Source organism: Eriocheir sinensis, chromosome 26, assembly GCF_024679095.1.
Source record: "Eriocheir sinensis breed Jianghai 21 chromosome 26, ASM2467909v1, whole genome shotgun sequence".
NCBI classification, from domain to species: domain Eukaryota; kingdom Metazoa; phylum Arthropoda; class Malacostraca; order Decapoda; family Varunidae; genus Eriocheir; species Eriocheir sinensis.
Genome location: NC_066534.1, coordinates 10,135,934 through 10,162,794, shown reverse-complemented (window position 1 = coordinate 10,162,794; position 26,861 = coordinate 10,135,934). Strand labels below are relative to the sequence as shown.

Here is a 26,861-nt window from a genome sequence, read left to right as displayed (position 1 = left end):
TGGGTTCCGGGAAGCTTAATGATCACTCGGCACTGCGCATTGCCGCTTGTACCGGTACCGTTTGGATCTTAGTGACGCTCGGCGCTCACCCGCCTCCATGTGGTAACACGAGGTATGGGCCCTGTGTGTAGACGCTGAGTCACTGCCCCACTGACCGTCTCCCCAAGTTCCCACCATTTTGTCCTGCTTTCCGTTTCCATCACAGGTCCCGTTTCCATTATTTTATTTATTTATTGGAGTTATTGGATAATTCTTCATGTCCGATTCTTTTTCTTTTTTAGGTTGCATATAAATACTGTTATTGTTATTAGACTATGATCGAGTACATCCATAATAACTATACATGCTATTTTTTTATCGAAAAAATAAATATTAACTTCATTCAGAGAGAGAGAGAGAGAGAGAGAGAGAGAGAGAGAGAGAGAGAGAGAGATTTACATAGATTTACATTGAAAATCAGACCACACAGACCCCATGGTCCAGACTAGGTGGTCTGTCCTTAAACCTAAGTGATTTTACATTAATCAGAATGCTCCTAAACGTTGCATTTCTACTCTAGTTGATATTAAGTTGAAGGAGAGAGAGAGTTTTCTTTACAGGAAATTTATTTGGGAATTTCATCAGAAGTCATTAAGAAAAAAAAAACTCCTTCGGGTACCGGTACCGGTACCGGTACTAACGGTACTTGAGTTTTCGGTACCGGTACTACCGGTACTGAAATTAACGGTACTTGCCCATCCCTAGCCCACACTAGACAGAGGCAGTGGCGTATCAAGTGGGGAGCGGTGTGTGTGTGGGGAGGCGGTCCGTCCTGCTGGCGACACTTGTTTAGGGGGAAGGAAACCCTGAAACGAGGCACCCCAAGTCGCCCACACCCTAAAGCAGTGATTCCCAACCGGTGTGCCGCGGCACCAAGGGGTGCCGTGAGATCTTTTGAGGGTGCCGCCAAAATTCAGGGGAAAAAATTGCATTAACTTCACTCTCTCTGCTTCTGCTGCTGCTGCACAATTTAGCGATCGAATTTTCAACTTAGCTACTTTTCATTGAATTTGTATAATAATTTGTACTTATGGAAAATTACAATCTAGGAGAACAATACTAATTATATGATTTTGCTGTGTAATAATTGTACGGACACTGGAGAGAACAGCTTGGCGGGAGAGTGGGAGGGAGGGAGGGGAGTGAGGGTTGTAGACTGACGCGTATGACACACGTACAGGGCAGGGCGCACAGCGAGTCGCCACTGGCCAGAGCCCAGAATGTCTCAGTACTGATTGGTGACGCAAAGGAAGCAGAAGGTATGACATATCCTCCTCCCTCAGCTCGTTAGCAATACATAGGCTACCTGGTATGTATTGCTAACTAGCTGAGTTCGTGAGTCGTTTGTTCATCTTTTTCTAAATATGTATTTCCTTATAAGGGTGCCGGGAAGTTTTGAAAGGCTTGCCAAGGGTGCCGCAAACTAGAAAAGGTTGGGAACCACTGCCCCAAAGGAAGAAGCCGAACACATCAGGTGACCAACGTCTCGATAAGGCTTTTGAAATACTAACGGTCTCAGCTAACTATGTTAGATGAAAACCATGGCTTTGATAATTTGGTTGTTACTAAATTGCGTAATTATGGTGACATGGTACGCAGTTTGACTCAAAATGACATCCTGAACATATTTGTTAGAGCAGAGTAAGTTACAACACTGTCCCTCCTTTCCCTGGCGACGTAGTTGCAGGTCCACACTCTTTCCATCCAGGCCTCCCACCCAACTACTGGCAGTGTCCTACTTGTCCAGACTCATTTCAGTCATGAATCTAGAATCCCTTTTCCATTAACTAAGCTTTTCTATCTAAGCTGCGTATCGGGTAATTATGCGGAATTATACCATGTGAGGATTTTGACCACTGCTTTTGACAGTGTTTTTCTACTGTGTGTGTGTGTGTGTGTGTGTGTGTGTGTGCGTGAAAATCGTCAAGTTCGTCATCATTCGTGTACAGCCAGATTAATATTCAGTTAAAGATTTTCACTTCGTCTTCATTAAAGTTTCGGTCTCACCCCATATAAGGCACTGCTCCACATCTGTGCCACACCCTGAAGCAACCGCTTAAAACAATTAAGGCACACCGCGCTAGGTTGATGTGGAGAACATTCCTCGACATAAATAAAAACTCACGAAAGCATTATTTTTTTTACTGATAATGAATGCAAATAACGCGTTGATTAGATTAGTTTAAACATATATTATTACAAGACAGTGATTTCTTATATATGTCTACTGAAACGTCTGATTCTGATTTTCTTCGTCTGCATTTTCTTTTCCTTCTTTTTTTTTTTTTACATTTATTTTTCCTTGGAGTTGGTTGATAGTTTTTTTTTCTTAGATTTCGCCTGGTTTCAATGAATGAATACCAAAATACTTAATTGATCACTAGAGACGTGTGTTTTCTCCGCATTCTACATTGAACACTCACAAAATACTTAATTGATCACTAGAGACGTGTGTTTTTTCCGCATTCTACATTGAACACTCACAAAATACTTAATTGATCACTAGAGACGTGTGTTTTCTCCGCATTCTACATTGAACACTCACAAAATACTTAATTGATCACTTGAGACGTGTTTTCTCCGCATTCTACATTGAACACTCACAAAATACTTAATTGATCACTAGAGACGTGTGTTTTCTCCACATTCTACATTGAACACTCACAAAATACTTAATTGATCACTAGAGACGTGTGTTTTCTTCGCATTCTACATTGAACACTCAATCATGTAATGTTGCGATGCGATAGACTCGATCATTGACCGCTCTAGCCCTGTTTTCACTTCTCTCAGCTTGGTCCATGATTGTGTCGGGTTTTGCTCTACATGTAATGGTGGAGGTAGTGGACGATGATGCAACTTTCTTTACTATACATTCATGTCTTATTCTTCATAATCCGCTGGTCTGTAGTTTGCCACAGTCGTTTTATTGACCATTTTTTTTGGCGTCTCATCTAAGCTGTGATCTAGTTTATGAAGAGTTCGTCCCTATTCACCCTTCTGACAACTGTGGCTCATTAAGGTAGTACTCGTAAGAGCTTGAGTGAATTATTATCTCGAGTTTGCTATACATGTAGTAAAGTTAATTGAGAGGCATGTAAACTCATCGCAGTAACTGTACATGGCCAACGGAAATGTTTTTAGCGACAAGAGAGAGAGAGAGAGAGAGAGAGAGAGAGAGAGAGAGAGACGGGGGTGGCGCGTGTGTCATTCACTCAGGGTCTGATCACATGCCAATACCCTCCCAGAGAGAGCATTTTCCCAGCTCATTGAACATGTCTATGGGGCTGGGATCTCACACACCACATCCCCCTCGCTCAAAGGGACAGTAGGTAATTAACCGCCTTGTCTGCGAAAACCTTTCCGGTCAGAGTAAGACTCGAACCTCATCCTACCAGATGGCATTATTCTGAGCTCACGTGTGTGTAATTCACCACGGGCTGATCACGTGTTGGACTCGTAATCGTCAGCGGGTACCTTCCCGACATGAGCAAGTGCTCTTTATCGTCGATCTACGGGTACTGCCAGGACCTCACACAGTCTAGGGGTGGGCAGGTACCGGTACCAGTACCGGTACTAACGGTACCAGCTAAACGGTACGGTACCGGTACCAGATTGCTCGGTACCGGTACCAGTTGCTCGGATTTATTTATTGGATTTATTGATAATTCTTCATGTCCAATTTTTTTTTTTAGGTTGCTAATAAATATTGTTATTGTTATTAGACTATGATCGAGTACATCCATAATAACTATACATGCTATTTTTTTATCGAAAAAATAAATATTCACTTCATTCAGAGAGAGAGAGAGATCACCACTTAGTAAGTGGATATCTCGGCGATATGGGTAGTAGGTACTCGATCATAGTCTAATAACAATAACAATATATATTAGCATTTTCTAAAGACTCGTGGGACTCACTAACTTTTAACCCAAGACTTCGTTTTCTTTTTACTTGCCACTGTTAAATTCGTATGACTCGTTAACTTTGAGAGAGAGAGAGAGAGAGAGAGAGAGAGAGAGAGAGAGAGAGAGAGAGAGAGAGAGAGAGAGAGAGAGAGATTTACATAGATTTACATTGAAAATCAGACCACACAGACCCCATGGTCCAGACTAGGTGGTCTGTCCTTAAACCTAAGTGATTTTACATTAATCAGAAGGCTCCTAAACGTTGCATTTCTACTCTAGTTGATATTAAGTTGAAGGAGAGAGAGAGTTTTCTTTACAGGAAATTTATTTGGTAATTTCATCAGAAGTCATTAAGAAAAAAAAAAACTCCTTCGGGTACCGGTACCGGTACCGGTACTAACGGTACTTGAGTTTTCGGTACCGGTACTACCGGTACTCAAATTAACGGTACTTGCCCATCCCTAGCCCACACAAGACAGAGGCAGTGGCGTAACAAGTGGGGAGCGGTGTGTGTGTGGGGAGGCGGTCCGTCCTGCTGGCGACACTTGTTTAGGGGAAAGGAAACCCTGAAACGAGGCACCCCAAGTCGCCCACACCCTAAAGGAAGAAGCCGAACACATCAGGTGACCAACGTCTCGATAAGGCTTTTGAAATACTAACGGTCTCAGCTAACTATGTTAGATGAAAACCATGACTTTGATAATTTGGTTGTTACTAAATTGCGTAATTATCGTGACATGGTACGCAGTTTGACTCAAAATGACATCCAGAACATATTTGTTAGAGCAGAGTAAGTTACAACACTGTCCCTCCTTTCCCTGGCGACGTAGTTGCAGGTCCACACTCTTTCCATCCAGGCCTCCCACCCAACTACTGGCAGTGTCCTACTTGTCCAGACTCATTTCAGTCATGAATCTAGAATCCCTTTTCCATTAACTAAGCTTTTCTATCTAAGCTGCGTATCGGGTAATTATGCGGAATTATACCATGTGAGGATTTTGACCACTGCTTTTGACAGTGTTTTTCTACTGTGTGTGTGTGTGTGTGTGTGTGTGCGTGAAAATCGTCAAGTTCGTCATCATTCGTGTACAGCCAGACTAATATTCAGTTAAAGATTTTCACTTCGTCTTCATTAAAGTTTCGGTCTCACCCCATATAAGGCACTGCTCCACATCTGTGCCACACCCTGAAGCAACCGCTTAAAACAATTAAGGCACACCGCGCTAGGTTGATGTGGAGAACATTCCTCGACATAAATAAAAACTCACGAAAGCATTATTTTTTTTACTGATAATGAATGCAAATAACGCGTTGATTAGATTAGTTTAAACATATATTATTACAAGACAGTGATTTCTTATATATGTCTACTGAAACGTCTGATTCTGATTTTCTTCGTCTGCATTTTCTTTTCCTTCTTTTTTTTTTTACATTTATTTTTCCTTGGAGTTGGTTGATAGTTTTTTTTTTCTTAGATTTCGCCTGGTTTCAATGAATGAATACCAAAATACTTAATTGATCACTAGAGACGTGTGTTTTCTCCGCATTCTACATTGAACACTCACAAAATACTTAATTGATCACTAGAGACGTGTGTTTTTTCCGCATTCTACATTGAACACTCACAAAATACTTAATTGATCACTAGAGACGTGTTTTCTCCGCATTCTACATTGAACACTCACAAAATACTTAATTGATCACTAGAGACGTGTTTTCTCCGCATTCTACATTGAACACTCACAAAATACTTAATTGATCACTAGAGACGTGTTTTCTCCGCATTCTACATTGAACACTCACAAAATACTTAATTGATCACTTGAGACGTGTTTTCTCCGCATTCTACATTGAACACTGACAAAATACTTAATTGATCACTAGAGACGTGTGTTTTCTTCGCATTCTACATTGAACACTCAATCATGTAATGTTGCGATGCGATAGACTCGATCATTGACCGCTCTAGCCCTGTTTTCACTTCTCTCAGCTTGGTCCATGATTGTGTCGGGTTTTGCTCTACATGTAATGGTGGAGGTAGTGGACGATGATGCAACTTTCTTTACTATACATTCATGTCTTATTCTTCATAATCCGCTGGTCTGTAGTTTGCCACAGTCGTTTTATTGACCATTTTTTTTTGGCGTCTCATCTAAGCTGTGATCTAGTTTATGAAGAGTTCGTCCCTATTCACCCTTCTGACAACTGTGGCTCATTAAGGTAGTACTCGTAAGAGCTTGAGTGAATTATTATCTCGAGTTTGCTATACATGTAGTAAAGTTAATTGAGAGGCATGTAAACTCATCGCAATAACTGTACATGGCCAACGGAAATGTTTTTAGCGACAAGAGAGAGAGAGAGAGAGAGAGAGAGAGAGAGAGAGAGAGACGGGGGTGGCGCGTGTGTCATTCACTCAGGGTCTGATCACATGCCAATACCCTCCCAGAGAGAGCATTTTCCCAGCTCATTGAACATGTCTATGGGGCTGGGATCTCACACACCACATCCCCCTCGCTCAAAGGGACAGTAGGCAATTAACCGCCTTGTCAGCGAAAACCTTTCCGGTCAGAGTAAGACTCGAACCTCATCCTACCAGATGGCATCTGAGCTCACGTGTGTGTAATTCACCACGGGCTGATCACGTGTTGGACTCGTAATCGTCAGCAGGTACCTTCCCGACATGAGCAAGTGCTCTTTATCGTCGATCTACGGGTACTGCCAGGACCTCACACAGTCTAGGGGTGGGCAGGTACCGGTACCAGTACTAACGGTACCAGCTAAACGGTACGGTACCGGTACCAGATTGCTCGGTACCGGTACCAGTTGCTCGGATTTATTTATTGGATTTATTGATAATTCTTCATGTCCAATTTTTTTTTTAGGTTGCTAATAAATATTGTTATTGTTATTAGACTATGATCGAGTACATCCATAATAACTATACATGCTATTTTTTTATCGAAAAAATAAATATTCACTTCATTCAGAGAGAGAGAGAGAGATCACCACTTAGTAAGTGGATATCTCGGCGATATGGGTAGTAGGTACTCGATCATAGTCTAATAACAATAACAATATATATTAGCATTTTCTAAAGACTCGTGGGACTCACTAACTTTTAACCCAAGACTTCGTTTTCTTTTTACTTGCCACTGTTAAATTCGTATGACTCGTTAACTTTTAGAGAGAGAGAGAGAGAGAGAGAGAGATCATATTTATCCAATAAAGCATTAACGAAAAAGTTTGAATCCCTTGGAGAGTTTCTGGCTATAAAGAATTGCATGATGAATTATATAAGATGATTAAATATTGGAGGTGTAGCAGAGAGAGAAAGAAAGAGAGAGAGAGAGAGAGAGAGAGAGATCAACACTTAGTGAGTGGATATCTCGGTGATATGGGTACTCGATCATAGTCTAATAACAATAACAATATTTATTAGCAACCTAAAAAAGAAAAAGAATCGGACATGAAAAATTATCCAGTAACTCCAATAAATAAATAAAATAATGGAAACGGGAGCTGTGATGGAAACGGAAAGCAGGGCAAAATGGTGGAAACTTGGGGAGACGGTCAGCGGGGCAGTGACTCAGCGTCTACACACAGGGCTCATACCACATGGAGGCGGGCGAGCACCGAGCGTCACTAAGATCCTAACGGTACCGGTACTAGCGGCAATGTGCAGTGCCGAGTGATCATTAAGCTTCCCGGAACCCAAGTGATTATGATCACTCGCCGGTACCTGGTATCGATAACTGGTATCGGTACTGGTACCGCGAAGCATCATGATCACTTGGGTTCCGGGAAGCTTAATGATCACTCGGCACTGCGCATTGCCGCTAGTACCGGTACCGTTTGGATCTTAGTGACGCTCGGCGCTCGCCCGCCCGCTTCCATGTGGTATCACGCGGTATGGGCCCTGTGTGTAGACGCTGTCACTGCCTCGCTGACCGTCTCCCCAAGTTCCCACCATTTTGTCCTGCTTTCCGTTTCCATCACAGCTCCCGTTTACATTATTTTATTATTTGATTTATTTATTGGAGTTACTGGATAATTCTTCATGTCCGATTCTTTTTTTTTTTTTAGGTTGCTAATAAATATTTTTATTGTTATTAGACTATGATCGAGTACATCCGTAATAACTATACATGCTATTTTTTTTTCGAAAAAATAAATATTCACTTCATTCAGAGAGAGAGAGAGAGAGATTTACATAGATTTACATAGAAAATTAGACCACACAGACCCCATGGTACAGACTAGGTGGTCTGTCCTTAAACCCAAGTGATTTTACATTAATCAGAAGGCTCCTAAACGTTGCATTTCTACTCTAGTTGATATTAAGTTGAAGGAAGAGAGAGAGAGTTTTCTTTACAGGAAATTTGATTGGGAATTTCATCAGAAGTCATTAAGAAAAAAAACCTCCTTTGGGTACCGGTACCGGTACTAACGGTACTTGAGTTTTCGGTACCGGTACTACCGGTACTCAAATTAACGGTACTTGCCCATCCCTATCACACACCACACACCCCATCCCCCTTGCTCAAGGGGGGACAGTAACCACTCCTAGTCAACGGAAAGAATCCGGCTTGAGCGGGCTCGAACCGCCGCCCTGTCAGACCGTGAAGCCTGGCAGCTCTAACCAGTTGCGCCACGGGGTGGTGTGTGTGTGTGTGTGTGTGTGTGTGTGAATAAAGGCTCGCCACAAAGGAACACAATACCTCAGCGTTACTTGCACGATGTGTGGCTCAAGGATGAGAGACATTTCTATGGCCGGTATTATAAGACACGTTCATTCTCTCATCAACTATTGATAAAGGTCAAAGAAGGGATCAATCGGGTTTTAATGAGTGTTTCTTTAGGCTCATGCTGCTGGGGAAGGGTCAAACTGCCACCAGGGCCATAAAACTACTACTGGAAATGCCCTCAACTCATACGAAAGCCTTGTCAAAAATTATAATATGTGAACTTGGTCGATGAAATGTTTTAAAATGCGACCCTATGATAGTTCGTCTCATCGTTGGTGTGGATCGCCGGCGCGCTGGCCAAGCTGACAATCGTAGTATACTGTACCTATTTTTCCGATCGACTAAAGTGGACACACGTGGATGTCGAGCAAGGAGAAGGCTAGTGTTGTATTTCATTAGTTAAAAGGGAAAGATTATGGAGAGTCTCTCTCTCCCCCCCCCCCCCCCCCTCAGCACGAATTATTGGTTGGTGAAATATGAATTTTAGCTATCATGTTTTGGCTGTCCAGAGTTCGCTAAATCCCAAGTCATTGAATTCCATTCCCCTTCCAGGTAAATTAAAATCACATTCAAGTGTGCTTATGGCAAAGAATCGGTTATCTTATCACGTTATCTTGCTTAAGTGTCAACTACTTGAAGCTTTTAATTACTGATAAAAGAGAAAGTGGTAGTTTTCTCCTCTAATCTATTTTTCAGTTTTATTTCCTTATGAAAAAGCTATTTATTCCTCTTTGCATCCTGGCGGAGCACTTGTCACTCTCACGCCAGTCACCCTCACGCCAGGAAGGTCAGACCACGTAAGTCGTACATACGTAACGGCCAACAGGTGCAGCCGGAAAAGTGTGTGTTGTGTGTGTGTGTGAGAGAGAGAGAGAGAGAGAGAGAGAGAGAGAGATTCACAGCAAAGGAGGCAACTCATTGGCATAAAAAAAAAAATATATGCACTGCTCCCGCAATAGGATAGATGCCTAAAAAGAGAGTCGACCAAGCTCGATCCGGGAGGTGTCTAAATTGCAGTTCATACGACTTGTACAATAGCAAATTAAAAGAACCACTTGGCACTGCTAGTTCAGGGGGAAGACAAGGAAAGAATGTGCCGGAGGACAAGATTCGTTTTATCCTCTCGCGTGTTGAAAGGTAAAAATGATGAGTGAATTACTATATTGGGGGTTTGGTCGAAGATATATTATTACGGCGTGGCTCAGAGACAGAGATGATCGATGGACGGTCACCAGTGTTGCCACATCTGTCTTTTTTGTTTGTTTTGTTTTTTTGCCTTTCACCCTTTGAGAAACACCCGCAAGCTTGTAATGAAATGCTGCGGTTCAAGTTTTGTACAATGGAGCTGTTTACAATGTCACTTTCGATGTCACAGTTACTTGTAGCCTATTTTCTTTACCTGTCGCCATCATCATTATCTTCATCTTCCATTTCTCATCTTTCTCCTCCTTTTTATCCCCTTTCATCATCTTGCTCCTTTTTTTTTCTCCCCCTTTACTCCTACTACTTTCTCCTTCCCCTCTTCCTCCTTCTCCTTCTCTTCTTATTATTTTATTTTTTTATTTTTCTGATCATCATCATCTTGCCTTTTCCATTTTCTTTCACCTCATTAACTATGCTGAGTATTTTCCCGTTTCCTTTGCATCTGTATTTCTCTCCTTGTTTTTATCTGTTCTTGTATATACGTCTCTTGTTTCCTTATTCTACATTCTTCTTCGTTTTCTTCTTCTTCATCTTTTTCTTCTTCTTTTCTTCTTTGGTTCATCCTCCTACTCCGTATCCTCCTCCTCGATTGACATTCGTTTATATTATTGCATCATAACGTCGGGAAATTCTCTCTCTCTCTCTCTCTCTCTCTCTCTCTCTCTCTCTCTTATCTACCCCCCCCCCCCCCTCACGAAGCGTACACAAGTGTTAAATAGTAATCAAATTAAAAGTAATGATACAGTTCAAATTTTACTGCATAAAAAAATATTTATTCGGCAAAATATTATCAACAGTAGCAGTAGGAGAGTTTAGCATTCCTGTTCTAAGGTGGCGAACAATTTATGCTGTGGGAGAACTGTACTGCCATTTCTGGAAGGTGATGTTATGCAGGGGTTCCCAAACACACCCAGGCGACACGTGATGGATCGAGTGCCTTGCAGGGGAACTTTCGATCTCAAGTACCCCAAACCCTCTGCGAGCTATTTTGCGGCTGTGGCGGCGGATGATGAAATTGCAACAAGTCACTTTTTAATAGTTTCCGAAGAAAAAAAATATCTCCAAATGAAAAAGCACAATATTTTGGCCCGAAATAAATAGCCAGTGTATCAAATTTTGAGATGGGCAACTCTCTCACATTTACCAAATATTCATTGCTTGGTTGGTTTGGTGTACAGGGCGGGGTGTGAGGTTAAGTGCCGCAGATGTGACCTTGGTGCGATGACCTTACTTATGTTCTGAAGGCCCATACCTCATCTGTAATGGCTCTCAGATTTTTTCCTGCCTTCAGCAAAGTGCATGGTTTCTCGACTGCTTAAAATTAGGCTAACATATCTACTGCTTGAACACCCAGAAAAGGCCCTCTGACGTCATTCATAACTGTGTGTGTGTGTGTGTGAGAGAGAGAGAGAGAGAGAGAGAGAGAGAGAGAGAGAGAGAGAGAGAGAGTCTATTACGTATAAGCAGACTGCCATTAAGTGTAATCTACGCGGCTTCTCCCCTCTCTCTCTCTCTCTCTCTCTCTCTAGCAGTATATATATATAGTTTAGGGCACCTCGTCTTATCAAGGGGATGCAGTATTAACGCAGAGTTCAAGTTTGGCACCACGAATTAAGATGAATCATTTTCAGTCCAATAAATTTTGTCTGGGTAAGCTGGCACCTCTTCTGGCCAGACATCTCAGGTGCAGGAAGCTTCCACCTCAGTACTGATGGCTGTACAGGTGAACTTAGCCAGAACACGGATTCTGACCCACTCGGAGAATAATAGTCCCACATTTTCTTTCACTTCCCTTCCTTTCCGTCCTTTTCTTCCCGTCTTTCACTTCCCTTCCTTTCCATCCTTTTCTTCCCGTCTTTCACTTCCCTTCATTCCTTCCTTTCCATCCTTCTCTTCCCGTCTTTCCTTCCCTTCCTTCCTTCCTTTCCATCCTTCTCTTCCCGTCTTCCCTTCCCTTCCTTCCTTCCTTTCCGTCCTTTTCTTCCCGTCTTTCACTTCCCTTCATTCTTTCCTTTCCATCCTTCTCTTCCCGTCTTTCCTTCCCTTCCTTCCTTCCTTTCCATCCTTCTCTTCCCGTCTTTCCTTCATTCATTCCTTTCCATCCTTCTCTTCCCGTCTTTCCTTCCCTTCATTCCTTCCTTTCCATCCTTCTCTTCCCGTCTTTCCTTCCCTTCATTCCTTCCTTTCCATCCTTCTCTTCCCGACTTCCTTCCCTTCCTTCCTTCCTTTCCATCCTTTTCTTCCCGTCTTTCACTTCCCTTCATTCCTTCCTTTCCATCCTTCTCTTCCCGTCTTTCCTTCCCTTCCTTCCTTCCTTTCCATCCTTCTCTTCCCGTCTTTCCTTCCCTTCATTCCTTCCTTTCCATCCTTCTCTTCCCGTCTTTCCTTCCCTTCATTCCTTCCTTTCCATCCTTCTCTTCCCGTCTTTCCTTCCCTTCATTCCTTCCTTTCCATCCTTCTCTTCCCGTCTTTCCTTCCCTTCATTCCTTCCTTTCCATCCTTCTCTTCCCGTCTTTCCTTCCCTTCCTTCCTTCCTTTCCATCCTTCTCTTCCCGTCTTTCCTTCCCTTCATTCCTTCCTTTCCGTCCTTTTCTTCCCGTCTTTCCTTCCCTTCATTCCTTCCTTTCCATCCTTCTCTTCCCGTCTTTCCTTCCCTTCATTCCTTCCTTTCCATCCTTCTCTTCCCGTCTTCCCTTCACTCATTGCTTTCCATCTTTCTCTTCCCGTCTTTCCTTCCCTTCCTTCCTTCCTTTCCATCCTTCTCTTCCCGTCTTTCCTTCCCTTCCTTCCTTCCTTTCCATCCTTCTCTTCCCGTCTTTCCTTCCCTTCATTCCTTCCTTTCCATCCTTCTCTTCCCGTCTTCCCTTCATTCCTTCCTTTCCATCCTTTTCTTCCCGTCTTTCCTTCCCTTCATTCATTACTTTCCATCCTTTTCTTCCCGTCTTTCCTTCCCTTCATTCCTTCCTTTCCATCCTTCTCTTCCCGTCTTTCCTTCCCTTCATTCCTTCCTTTCCATCCTTCTCTTCCCGTCTTTCCTTCCCTTCATTCATTCATTCTTTCCCTGTCGTCCCATCTTTCCCTAACAGGTGGACTTATTCTAGAACACGTATTCTCTACCACCCGGCGAGTAATTCATAAACATTTCGGGGTTGACACACTCACATTCGATAAGGCTGCGTTTACATAGAGCTATACTATACGGGTATACGGGCACGTTTTCGGGGGGCACGCGTATAGCTGGAATCGAACAAAGGGAATTCCATATACCGCGCTACATAGGAGGGCACTATACGAAATGCCGTATAGCTGCGTATAGTATAGTATAGCGAGAATCGAACATGTTCGATTTTCGTGCACCGTATACCGCCAGATAACCATCGTGCTTAGTTGTGGCAGGCTGTATTTTTTCCAAGGTAAGTTAATAAATACATAGATTATTGAGATGATCGATCAGGTTCTGAAATATGGTGTGGGACTCCCCCAACTCAGGTCTCATTTGGAAGTGCTGTCGTACCCATGTTTTTCTTTTCTTCCCATGTCTCTCCTCAGCCTCCATCAGTAAAAAGAGAGCCACATCTTCTTCGTCTGAAGAATCCATGTTGACGGCATCCGACTGGAAGTATAGTGTACGTGTGCAGCCCTATGTAACCCGCCGTGTCCGTATAGAGTATAGCGTATAGCGTATACCGAATAGCGAATATCGTATACCGTATACCGTATAGTTCTATGTAAACGCAGCCTAATGGTTTGATAAGAGTTGCTGATATTTCCACGGGTAGTTTTGTGACTCTACTGTGATAGTTTGACGATGCTTCTGCACCACGAGAGTAAAAAACACTCGTGAGAACCTGACTGATCTTCGTAACCTCTGGACATATTGTGAGAGCCGTAAGCGTTTGAGAATACTGACCTAACTTTGTAGTAAATACGGCAACGCGGGAAAGGTATATATATGGAAGTTGGTATGATAGTCAATGAGAAAGAAATATAATTAACTCTACAACCAGAGCTACCACACACATATTGTTATCGTACCATTGGTATCAAAAAACGGTTGTATGAAGTGTCTACCGGTTGATAAATTAATTTTGGTCGCGCTGAGGTGTTTTTTTTTTTTTTTTTTTTTTTTTACAGCAGAGGAATCAGTTCAAGGGCATAAAAAAAGGTAACAAATGTTTAAAAAAGGCCCGATACTCACTGCTCCTAAAGCACCAATAGTTGTGTCGCAAGGGATCAAATGGACTGAAAACTCTACTCAACGTATTTGGTTTTATGGCCATCCCACGTATTGAAGCACGTCCATGTTCCTTTTTTTTATACTAGAGGAAACAACTCAATGGCAAAAACAAGTGACTTCAGAGCGACTGAGCTCTCAGCTCAGTGTACCCCAGTGTACGTCATGCGCGGGAAGGGACGGTTTTATTCAAATGAGTGTCCCGACATGGTACTGTGTAGACTTTGCCTCCCTCATACTCCCTCCCCCCCGATGCGCGTGTCCCGACATTCCTTATATTGACATTGACTACTACAAGGTAAGAACAATTACGTATTAACACACACACACACACACACACACACACACACACACACACACACACACACACACACACACACACTTTTACTAGAATTACATGTTTATAAGGATTCGTTAATATCCTTGTTAATGATGATGATATAATGATGATGATGATTTTGATGATGGTGATAGAGAAAAAAAAGCGAAGAAAATGAACAAGAAGAACAAAAACACAAACAAGAACTAGAAGAAAAAAATGCGAAGGAAAAAAAGTAAAAAAGGAAAAAAAGTGGAAAAATATATGTAACAGGTTTTCAGGCGTTCGTGCTCGTGGGTGTGTTTTTACCATTTATATTTAGTAGTAGGTAATGGTGACAGTGACGGGACCAAAATAATTCGCAAGCATAATCAAGAATTTGCAGCCAAAAAAAAATGACGTCGAAAAATTTTTGACGTCGAAAAATTTTTGTACGTCGAATTTCCCGGCCGGCCGTGCGGCCAGTCAGCCGGACGGCCAGCCAGCCGCGCGGGCAGCCAGCCGCCGAGGGGACCTCCCCACTACCCAACCGGGGAGTGGTCACAAACCTACCCCAAAGTGACCCTTCCCCCCCACCCACCCACCCCACCCCAAACACCCACCACCTTCCACGCCATCGTGTCTCCCCGGAGGCCTGAGCGTCACCCTCCTGCCGGGGGTTGGTTAGGGCGTCCGTTCGCGCCGTGCCGGGGCGTCGCCCTCCTGCCGGGGATCGGGTAGCGCGAGCGGTGACTAGTTCGGGGATCGGTTAGGGCGTCCTTTCGCACTGTGCCGGGGCGTCACCCTCCTGCCGGGGGATCGGTCCTTTCGCACCGTGCCGGGGCGTCACCCTCCTGCCGGGGATCGGTTAGCGCGAGCGGTGCCTTGTTCAGGGGATCGGTTAGGGGCGTCCTTTCGCACTGTGCCGGGGCGTCACCCTCCTGCCGGGGGATCGGTCCTTTCGCACCGTGCCGGGGCGTCGCCCTCCTGCCGGGGGTACGGTCCTGTCGCGCCTGCCCGGGGCGTCCTTTCGCCCCAGTGCCGGGGGATCGGTCCTTTCGCACCGTGCCGGGGCGTCACCCTCCTGCCGGGGGATCGGTCCTTTCGCACCGTGCCGGGGCGTCACCCTCCTGCCGGGGATCGGTTAGCGCGAGCGGTGCCTTGTTGGGCGGAGGCCTGTGGCTACCTTTCCCCCTCCCTCTCCCTCTCCCGCTATTGATTTTTTTTCCAGTTTGCCAGCATGTGTGTGCGTGTCCCCCTCTATGCCCTACCCCTCGCGAGCGGTGACTTGATGGTCAGTCTGAGGGTACCACTACCTCTCCCTCTACCCGCTATTGATTTTTCAGTTTGCCAGCATATGCGTGCGTGTGTTACTGTTGATTTTCATATTGACTGGAGTTATATCGATTGTCTTTTCAGTGAGGGGTAGGAACGGGAAAAGTAGATTTTATACATTTTTATTGAAATATAGTGGAAAAAAATGGTATGACAAGTTATTATATTACCTTAATCTAGTCTATTTTATTTGTTCTTTCTTAATCCAGGCTAATTTGTTCTTTCTTAATCCAGACTAAATACATGCTAAGCCTAAAAACAAAAACACACAATCGCCATAAAAAAAAAAAGACATATTACAAACTCACACCGTACAGGCTCAAAGAAATACAATGGAAACCCACCCATCCTACCCTTTTTTTTTTCCCTCCCCCAAAATAAATCCTAATTGAAAGAGACATATTACAAACTTATGTCGTACATGCCCAAAGACAGCCCATAAAAGGATGACAACACGAGTACATATACAAATGAAGAAAAAAAATACACAACACAAGCACATATATATATAAAAAATAATACACACAGAGCGAGTACATATATAAAAAAAAGATTGTTAAGCACTAAATATAGGACTCTCACAGATTCGGCCACCATATGCATCTCTAACTTCCAAGACATTAGTGAATTTTATTCGCTTCCACTCATAAAATCCATAATGGATTTTAGTAACTTCCCCACCACCCACCCCGCCTATGACACTTCCAAGAAAGGTCAAGCGGGGTATGTCAAGTCAGAAGTGGGCGCGGCCGCAACACTTCCGCCATATGCTGCATTTTTTTTTCCAGTCGTGATTGACGCATTTCATGATCTTTTTGCTGCAGACGACTTCGCCGCCGCTCTCGCGATTCAGCGCCCGACGGAGAGTCAAGACACACCATCACCGAAGCGTGTCTGTTGTTGTTGCCGTGGACTTATGAAAAGATAGAGAAACATTATTAGACAAAAAAAAATCAATCTCTCTCTCTCTCTCTCTCTCTCTCTCTCTCTCTCTCTCTCTCTCTCTCTCTCTCTCTCTCTCTCTCTCTCTCTCTCTCTCTCTCTCTCTCTCTCTCTCTCTCTCTCTTTCTCTCTCTCTCTTTTGTAAGAATAAAAAAATACTTACTATGCGTTACGCTGTCCGGTGGGTCGTTCTTCAGATGAGACACTGGTAATGGAGGTATCACATCCTTCCCTCAGCACACGCCGCCCCATTTTACCGACACCTCCCAACGCGCCGCGGTTGTTGTTGCCCAATGACTCGCCCGTGATATGTTCACCGGTAGACTTGGGAGTTTCTGGAACATCCCCCACCTCACCACCACCAACATCCGCTGAAATGACAAGAAATATATATATATTTTTTTTAAACACAATGAATAAGAAATACACACACACCAGCGCTTGTGCGCGCAGAAAAAAAAAATACAAGAGGCGGATATCTCACCTCCGTTTCTGGGATGTGATGTGTTATCCACGGCTTCAGCTTGGGATGTGTTATCCATGGCTTCAACTTCTAATGCGGCTTGACCCATTATCTGATCGTCAACATCGTCAGCATGAAGAGTTGCAGCGGCAGCGTGGGGCTGTTGTTGTTGTTGTTGTTGTTGTTGTTGTAAGTTCATGACGGCGAAGACTTCCTCCATGACGCTCCTCTCGCAACGTTAGGGGACTGACTAAGCTACCCGGGGTTATTTGGGGCATATGCGCACACTACCACAAGCCTTTTCTTCTTCCGAGGCTACCCCAGGTTATAGGGGACACGCCCACACATGTATGCAAACACGCGCGCACATGCCCAAAACCACAAGCCATTCTTCATCCGAACAATAGGAAAGCGTGAACAAACTCACACCCACCCGGTCACGTCGCACGAAAAAAAAAAAAAAAAACAGAATCCTGTTCTTAATAACTACATATAACTACACACACGCCATAAATGAATAAGCTATATACTACTTCTCTACATTTTTTTTACACATAGGAAAGCGTGAACAAACTCACACCCACCCGGTCACATCGCACGAAAAAAAAAAAAAAAATCCTGTTCTTAATAACTACATATAATTGCACACACACGCCATAAATGAATAAGCTACATGCTACTGCTCTACATTTTTTACACACACACACATTGTAGCATTTAATAAGTTAGCCACATATCTTAGAAATACAATGCTTGTAAGTCAGTCCTTGACTAGATTGACAAAATGTTTTTATACATGGGGGCATTTTAAACATTCTATAAGCATATGTTAACACCTTTCTGTCATTCTTCAAAAAATTTCCTAAATCATAATTATCTTTCAGAAACTGACTAGTCCTCTCTAAGCCTATTTTATTACATAAGTATACGAATTGAATGCAATACACGCCACACACCAGAGTTTTGTCCGACTGTAATCTTGCGGCAAGTTTAAAAACAGGATAATCTTTATGCTTATTTAAGAAACTTCGAAAGTACTTAGAATATAATGATGGGGTCAGGGCGTATGTGTCGAAGAAATATATACACTTATCACTAACATAGAACACCACCCAGTGACCCATTTTCGAAGCTTGCGATGCGCCTAACACATTAGCAATAAAGACAATGGGCTTGTCTGACTCACTCCTTAGATTTAATTTCGCTACATCGTCAGCGGGAAGACAGCCTAAGAAATATATATTATTGTGATAAAGTTTTCCTTGTAGAGCTTTCATAATTTGTTGATTATTCATTATGCTCTAGTGTCGCAAGACACGTGCCTCTCCGAGTTGATTGACAACACTCCCTTTGTATCCCCAAACAGATAATTACTAAATTTTCATCCAAGCCTTTTTTAAGCTGAAGACTTATGCGTAAGTTTCCACTGTGTTCAAGAGGCACTGTGCCTCGTATGTCTTCCGGTAACAAACTAAAAACAAACACTGTCCTTCCTTTCTTAAAGCTATCGTAATCAAGCAAAGTGTCATTTTCTACTCCTAAACTATCTAAAATATCATAATAGACTCGCGTACACTCGTGGGGAAAAGAAACCGTATTTTTATACATATTCATACCATTGACAGAGACTGTTAGTTCAGACAAATCAGCATTCTTGAAATACAAGCCATTTTTATTATATACACCCGAAAAGGCCCTCATGTCAGCCATAACGATATATAAACGCTCTGGAATGACATTTCACGGTTGGTCACAGACAATACTTGTCTGCTGTTTGCCGAGAACCAGAGATTTATATAACGTCTTGTTAAATATTGTACGCGTTATTTTTCCTGTCTCTAATTCTTTATTTAATGCAAGCAATGCTGACGGATAGGGTTGGAGTCTGGTGACCCAAAGTTTAGCAAAATCAATATGGGCACGCACAGCACTCCCATCGCCGTCAGTGTTCAAATACCAAGCTTCGTTAGCTAACTCAAGCCTTATTCTCAATGGGATGTCGTCGCATAAATACTGATCACAAGAAGTAATGTCCGACATTAATGGAAGGTGAGATGAAGACCGTGATCTTTGATATCTTTTAAATGTCTCTTGTATTTGCTCCCAAGGCTAGTGAAGTATGCGGCGTCATAGGTTTCGGCTACGCCTGCTCCACCGACCTGTTATCTTTGAGGAGGTTTCTATTTCTCCGAATGATTTGAGTTTTAACGTGGAGAAGGTGGTGAGCATTTTAGGAATGACCAGTAATTAAAGTATGGGTTACTTTCAACCATTTGATCGCCTACATACACCTGAATTGATTTGAACATGGTATTAGCAGTGCCATTGCAGAATTCGACATTGACAGCCTCCTCGACTTTTGTTTGTCCATCAGCTTGAGTGACACTTAATTTCAACTCAAGAATTAATTTAGCAAGATCGATAAATGCCCCCTTCACCCCCGGCACGCGGAACTCTAGGTACTTATCTTTTAACCGGGCGTGGCTGGACAAATTTACAGGTAAAATGTCGACAAGAGTTTTAGACGCAATAGAGCTCTCAACCTGGCGTTGTCTGTTGATTCTAGGGAATTCGTCAACCACACTGAGCGCATAATCAGAAATCGGAACGGAGGGAGCGGCGGAGGCCATGCTGTTGTCGCTTTCGTCGCCCGCTATATACTAATGGAGACACTGGTCGCGGGAGCGGCGACGTGTTAACTTGATAAGAGACCACTCACTAAAAAAAATGGCAAGCCCACGCGCGCGCGGGTCAGAATGTTCCTCCTTCCCCTTTTTTTTTTTTTTCATGAGTGTCCACCGCACCTCCACATTACTAAATTATATCAAACACATCGCTGTTCTTTCTCTCGCAACCACTTTTCCTTTTATTAATTTTTTTTTTCTTCTTCTTGTTTCGCGAAGTAACTCTTCTTTTTTTTCCTCCTTTAATAATTCTAGCACCTACGTCACTTAAGGCTTCAATACCTCTTTTCTTTAAAGCGCCTCTCACACTTCTTTGTCCACTGCTCACATCCTGGATAACATCTTGAGTAAACTTAAGCGCTGAGGGCTTAACGGTTCTGAATAGAAAGGGCATTACACTCTTGGCTAGGTTTGCGAGCGTACTAAAAATACCGCCACCTCTTTGATGTAGTCTTGCAGGATGGGCGAAATGCACAGTTCGAATATTGTCAAAACCACCCCCCACCTGATGTGGAAAGCTACTCAAAAGACTTGAAAATTCACCCTCCGTAGGCGGAAGAAACACTGTTCGCGACGATGACTGCATGACCACTAGTTAAAAAAAAATATAAAGCGTCATTTTTATAGCTACACAGTGGTTTGTGTCTGTCGCCCATCCCCGGCAGTTGAGGCTTTCGCAGGAGATTCTTCGTCCCTCTTCCTGCCCCAAGAGCATTACCTTAACGTTATTCAAATCTAGTTGGTGGGCAAAAGATCTTAACTCCTTCAAGTAGGCCACGTTCCATTCATGATCCATCTTTCCCCTTCGTCCTACGCCGGTAGGAAAAATGACTTTTCGAATGTTTTTTTTCTGCTTTACATAATCACCAAGCTCATTGAGGCAACATTTAAAATTATCGCGTCTGCTTTGCTTGGTGTCCGACATTAAACCGTTCACATAATGCATATCTCTGCTGGTTTCAATAAAATATCTTGACACGTCATTATATTCTACAGATTCACCCTGACAAAATTGAGTCACCATACCCACCACAATGGGATAATTTGATTCCGTGGGTGGTTCCTTCACTACCAGCGACCCCACATTCGGTCTGTCACTCCAAACGACTCTGTTCAAATTATAAAGTTGTTTCCGATTTTCAAAGAGATTAGCATAGCCATACACTTCAGCCAAGTCCTTGGCTATACCGCTAAGTTTAAAACTGCTGGCGTTGATGGTGGCTACTAAACACACACTGTCGTCAATGAACTGGCGATCGGTCATTCGCCCTTCACAGGAATGATGGGATAATCTGACATGTTTATAGAAAAATATATATTAATTCTCGCTCTTACTCACGCTTAGTGTCTCCCTGTCCCGCGAGGTCACACAAGTGCCTATATCCCACCCCAAAACAAAATCCTTTTATACGCGATAATTCTCCCACGTCATACCCGGCATCCGCGGGGCGGAGAAAGAAGGCGTGGGGCGTGGCTTTGCCCGAATTGGGGCACTTCTCCTTCCTCCCCCACCTCCTCCTCCAAACAGTTGCTTCCTTGCCTTATTATTGCGTATAAATGAGGGATCTAAGTTTGTGTTGTGGAAAAGCATTTTAATAAATGGTATATCATCAGCTTTGAAGCCTAATTTGCTGTTGACGTCACTTAAGGTTTGCAATATATCAATGACGTTAAAATTATTAATGGGGCTCAAAAGATTTCCGTTTGTATCCCATGTAATTCCTGGAGTATGTTTCATGAGAGCTAAGAAAGCTTTGGCATAATCCCTTTGAGCTGCTTTCATTCTAACATCAATCCTGTTATCTATGGCGGGTTTCGAATCGATAGTATTGGTGGGGAACGTCGTGCGAGGACCTATGGCCGCTATAGATGGCGGGTGGTTGTTTGGGGTTAATACATCTTGCAGCGCGCGTCTCTTTATATTTTTAATGCAGTTGACGCCTTGACCGTCGAACCCGACAACGGTTTCCGCACTCTCTTTCTTTTTTTTTCCTCGTCCGTCTTTCTGTTTCGTTTTATGTTACGGCTCCCGTAGAAGACTTGAGTAAAATTGTTCTGCTGTTGATTTCGGGATGAGACAATATTCCTTCATTTTGTTAAAAGACCAGTTATGACACTAGCTGCCAGAGGTAACAGCACAGAGAGTATAGCACCGCCCCGCTGTGTTCGCAGTATTTTTTTTTTTTTAGTGTACTTACCCCCTTGTTGGCGAGTTTCCTTATGTGTTTTTTATATTTGTTCAGGGATTTCACAATCTTTGTATTTCGCGTAAGATTAGTTTTTAGGAAATTTAGAAACACTTCTGACAAGCAATCTATATGTTTCTTGTTCAACACTGCAATTACTTTTTCCGCTTGTCGGGGAGAGTTTAGCCAACAACAAAACAAGATCCTTGTGAACAAAGGCGAGGGGAGGTGCTTTTTTTTTTCTTCTTGTTGGTGAATTCGAGGTCATTAGGAAATATCTTGAGCGTCTATCCAACAGTCTTGACTCGGATCATAACCCAACCAAGATACAAAAATTGTTTGCGACCGTTCACCACTCTCGATTTTTTATGCTGACGGGAAAACGTCCGGTAGCTGAACTTTGATAAGCTCCTCTTTGTAAAACAAGCCTTGGATGGGTTGATTGGATAAATCTTGCAAGGTATAACCCAATGGGGACTGTCGATAATCCACGCTTGCAATTTTAAATATTTCTTCTGTGTTTTGATATGAAAGCCTCGGTTAAATTTAGAAGCTTTATCCGCGCCCACGAGTCGAACGTAGTCCCCGATGTTCAGCACACGACTGGCTTTACCTTGACGCTTTTCTCTGTTTTATAATTATGCATTTTCTTAAACTGACGAATGATTCCTCGCGGGTCCTTCATGGCATGTACTTCGGCTGGGGTTTTCCTAGACGTGCGTGAGGCGTGCGGTTATAGCTCTCGAGTACCTTCTGCAAGATGGAAATATACTCGAGTTTATTGTGAGCTGTCATATACCTATATATTCGACCTTTCAGAGTTCTGATAAATCGCTCAGCAAGGCTGCTTTTTATCTCTAGGGAGTAAACGCTGTACATTTTATGTCTTTACTTTGCAAATAGGCTTGAAGTGGACGATTATAGAACTCTTTGCCTCGGTCAACACAGAGCCTAGAGACCCCACTGAAAGCAGCGTCTTCCTAGCAATGTCTTCATTGCCATTACCATCGATTTTGCATCTTTACGTTTAAGAGGCAGGGCTTTGGCGTACCTGGAAAATGCATCAACGCAGACTAAGATGTAATTATGACCTCCATTAAAGCGGACCATTCTTTCAGGTCCGCGAGATCTGCTGCTATGATAACTCGCGGTTTGGGACTGAGAATAGCGCGTCGCTTAAACTTATGGGGTTGTATCTTATGTAATGTGTGTGTTCTGCAACCTTCCATAAACTGTTCAACATCGCGCATAGAAACGTCGGGTTCAATGGCTCTCGCTGCTAAAAATAAAGGCCTCACTCCACTTAAGCCTCCAGGTACTTGAGGGTCTTCATAAAGTGACTTTAAAAGACGTGTCTTGGATGGGGCTAGCATATCGCTCACTCTCTCCACGAGTACACAACCTCACAGGAGTCGTCGTTCGCTATATTTGATCTCAGTGATAGGACCTCGGGGGTAGTTATGCAGACGTCAGCCAGCAGATAGCCGTATGGTTTTCCCGCAACAGCTCGCTTGTAGATACTGAGAAATGCCTGGGCTCTGTCACGACCATACAATTGACGACCTAGAAGTTCAATTTGACCAAGATCTCTTTGTTTAAGCAAAACGAAATGAGTGCAATTGAGGGATATGCTTCGCATACTTTCCCTGCATAAATAAGTTCTGAGAAATGAGTATGGAGCTAAGGCCAAGATGTCTGCCTTTAATAAAAACGTTGGCGACGCTTTCATCATTGGCAGCGCGTAAAAAGTTATCGTCATATACTACTAACATAGATTTATTTTTCTGACAGAGATCAATTTCCTGTTCTGGGTCTATAATGTCCTTACTAAGTATTACTTTATTTTGCAGCTCTGGCAAGTCTTGAATGGGATGATGTGTTGCACCGCAAATAAGAACTCGATAGAATTTGTCACAATATTTCCGCACAAGTCGCGTCACTAGCTGTGTCTTCCCAGATCCTGACGCACCGGCCACAAATATCCTCCCTCCTCGCTCGCGGGGAAATAAATCGATAAGGTCTTCCCCATAACACTCTTCCATGGCAAAAGTCTCGCCATGAGTGAGCGTTTTTTTTGCTGGCCCACTGATTTTAAAAGAGAGGGTGGGTGGGTGTAATGTGCAAGACGATCGTGGCCGAGCGGTTTTCTTCAAAGTATATTTTTCGTCCATACTGATCCGTCACCACTACCGCCACTGAATCTATAGCGTTCTTCGCCAACTTTTTATACAGAGGTCTTTGCACTGAGTAATAATTGTTACTCCCACCGTAAGGGAGAGTGGCTAAAATGTTCACAGTTTGGCTAGCAAATCGCGTGGGCTGGATTATGTCGCAATAGAGGTGGAGATAGTCCACGTCGGCGTGGGGGTCTGGCGGGAAATCGGCATTTACCTGGCGAAGCGAGTAATGTGACTCCTCATCCGTGACGAATATATCATAGTAATGATTAGGAATAAATCCAAGAATAGCCGCCAATCTGGGCTTAAATAATAAACTTATTTTGCAATAATTTAGATTACCGCAGCCATCTATAGAGCGTTTGTGGTAGCATACAAAATTTTTGGTCCAACTCAGTATTCCGCCTTCTCCATCAAAATAATCCTTGTAATTTGTAAACCCAAACACTCCATTTAATATAGCTTGCCAGTATGTATTAAGGTCAGCCACAATTGCGCTTATTTGCTTGCTCGTTATATTTTTCGAGGAGACAGCGAGTACCGCAACTGTTTTCCTGAGGTGTCATTGAGCGTTTCTGTAAACTTCCACTATGGCTTCTTTGTCTTCTCGATGGAGGGTGTATACTTCTCTAGGAATAAAAATACCGTGTAAGGCAACCTGATAATCTCGGTCGGGGTGTAAATTTAACGGTATGATTTCATTTTTAAATGAACCTGGCACGTTGTCGGGATAAAGATCGCGGCATCCTAGGCTACTAAGGTATATTATATGTTCGTCCGCGCTCGTCATGTTTGCGATAAAGACTGAGCTTGTTATGGTTTAGGCTTTAGCTTTTAAGTAACAGATCAATGATTGCTTTTAGCGCGAGCTCTGTCGCCGTTACAGCCACTCGCGTGGGCTCCTTTGTCTGAAACCCAGCCCGGTGGGGGAGGAATCTCCATGCCATTCTCGGGGTGGGGAGGTGAGGATAAAGGCGACCGTGGAGATGATGTTGACGCTGCTGGTAGCTGGCGCGATGGGAAGACATTGGTTTCTCTCCTCTTTCTTTTGTTTGATCGATTAACGTTCTCTACGTTGTATTTCCTATATCTTTTTCTCCATAGATTACACGCCACTGGTCTAGTTCCATGACTATACACACCCTCATCACCACTTTCACTTAAAGTATCCCCGACAACATTATGAGTAGTACTAGTAGTAGTAGTAGTAGTACTAGCAGTAGTGGCAGTAGTGGCTCAACTAGTAGAAGCAGTTTGAGATGTCCTCCGCATTTGACGCAGATTCTCAGGTAAATCAGGGTGGCCATAATCTCTCGTAAAAACACGAGAAGGATTACCCGGCATGCTGTCATCAGAGAGCAGATGCACTCTTTTGTTGTCTAATGCGCTTAAAGTCGCCTTCTCAATGGAGGTAGTGCATACCTGACCTTTCAGGGTGCGGATGCAATAGAGGCGTGCCTTGTCCACCCCCGCCCCTTGCAGTACCTGTCTGTATTTTTCATGATTATAGTTTCTCAAACTATAGTGAGGTACCCCTTTAACTTTTTTTATTTCTGCATCCTCGCCGCTTGAGGGATCATGCAATTTGATAGAGTACATCTTAGGTTTCAGGCAAAGCACTTCCTTTATATGGGCCGCGCCCACTTCTGACTTGACATACCCCGCTTGACCTTTCTTGGAAGTGTCATAGGCGGGGTGTGGAAGTTACTAAAATCCATTATGGATTTTATGAGTGGAAGCGAATAAAATTCACTAATGTCTTGGAAGTTAGAGATGCATATGGTGGCCGAATCTGTGAGAGTCCTATATTTAGTGCTTAACAATCTTTTTTTTATATATGTACTGTGTTGCGGCCGCGCCCACTTCTGACTTGACATACCCCGCTTGACCTTTCTTGGAAGTGTCATAGGCGGGGTGGGTGGTGGGGAAGTGACTAAAATCCATTATGGATTTTATGAGTGGAAGCGAATAAAATTCACTAATGTCTTGGAAGTTAGAGATGCATATGGTGGCCGAATCTGTGAGAGTCCTATATTTAGTGCTTAACAATCTTTTTTTTATATATATGTACTCGCTCTGTGTGTATTATTTTATATATATATATATATATATATATGTGCTTGTGTTGTGTATTTTTTTTCTTCATTTGTATATGTACTCGTGTTGTCATCCTTTTATGGGCTGTCTTTGGGCATGTACGACATAAGTTTGTAATATGTCTCTTTCAATTAGGATTTATTTTGGGGGAGGGAAAAAAAAAGGGTAGGATGGGTGGGTTTCCATTGTATTTCTTTGAGCCTGTACGTTGTGAGTTTGTAATATGTCTTTTTTTTATGACGATTGTGTGTTTTTGTTTTTAGGCTTAGCATGTATTTAGTCTGGATTAAGAAAGAACAAATTAGCCTGGATTAAGAAAGAACAAATAAAATAGACTAGATTAAGGTAATATAATAACTTGTCATACCATTTTTTTTTTTCCACTATATTTCAATAAAAATGTATAAAATCTACTTTTCCCGTTCCTACCCCTCACTGAAAAGACAATCGATATAACTCCAGTCAATATGAAAATCAACAGTAACACACGCACGCATATGCTGGCAAACTGAAAAATCAATAGCGGGTAGAGGGAGAGGGAGGGGTA

At 43.0% G+C, this 26,861-nt stretch overlaps 1 protein-coding gene and 1 long non-coding RNA gene across 4 annotated transcripts in view; one reads left to right on the top strand and one right to left on the bottom strand.

Annotated features, from left to right (window-relative positions):
- Positions 1–811: 811 nt before the first annotated feature.
- Positions 812–26,861, top strand: part of LOC127003745 (major facilitator superfamily domain-containing protein 8-like) — a 97,488-nt gene continuing 71,438 nt past the window's right edge. Inside the window, exon 1 of one of the 3 annotated variants that reach the window (XM_050870734.1) lies at positions 812–1,298. The gene's annotated coding sequence lies outside the window, so the exon portion shown is untranslated. Of the gene's footprint in view, positions 1,514–4,426; positions 4,574–26,861 lie in introns of those variants that run through there. The other 2 variants (XM_050870732.1, XM_050870731.1) reach the window with 2 other exon arrangements.
- On the bottom strand, positions 15,846–18,527 carry LOC127003746 (uncharacterized). The gene is made up of 3 exons (XR_007757377.1): positions 17,192–18,527; positions 16,871–17,078; positions 15,846–16,678 (listed from the first exon to the last, which is right to left on the bottom strand). It is a non-coding gene; the product is annotated as an uncharacterized LOC127003746 (long non-coding RNA).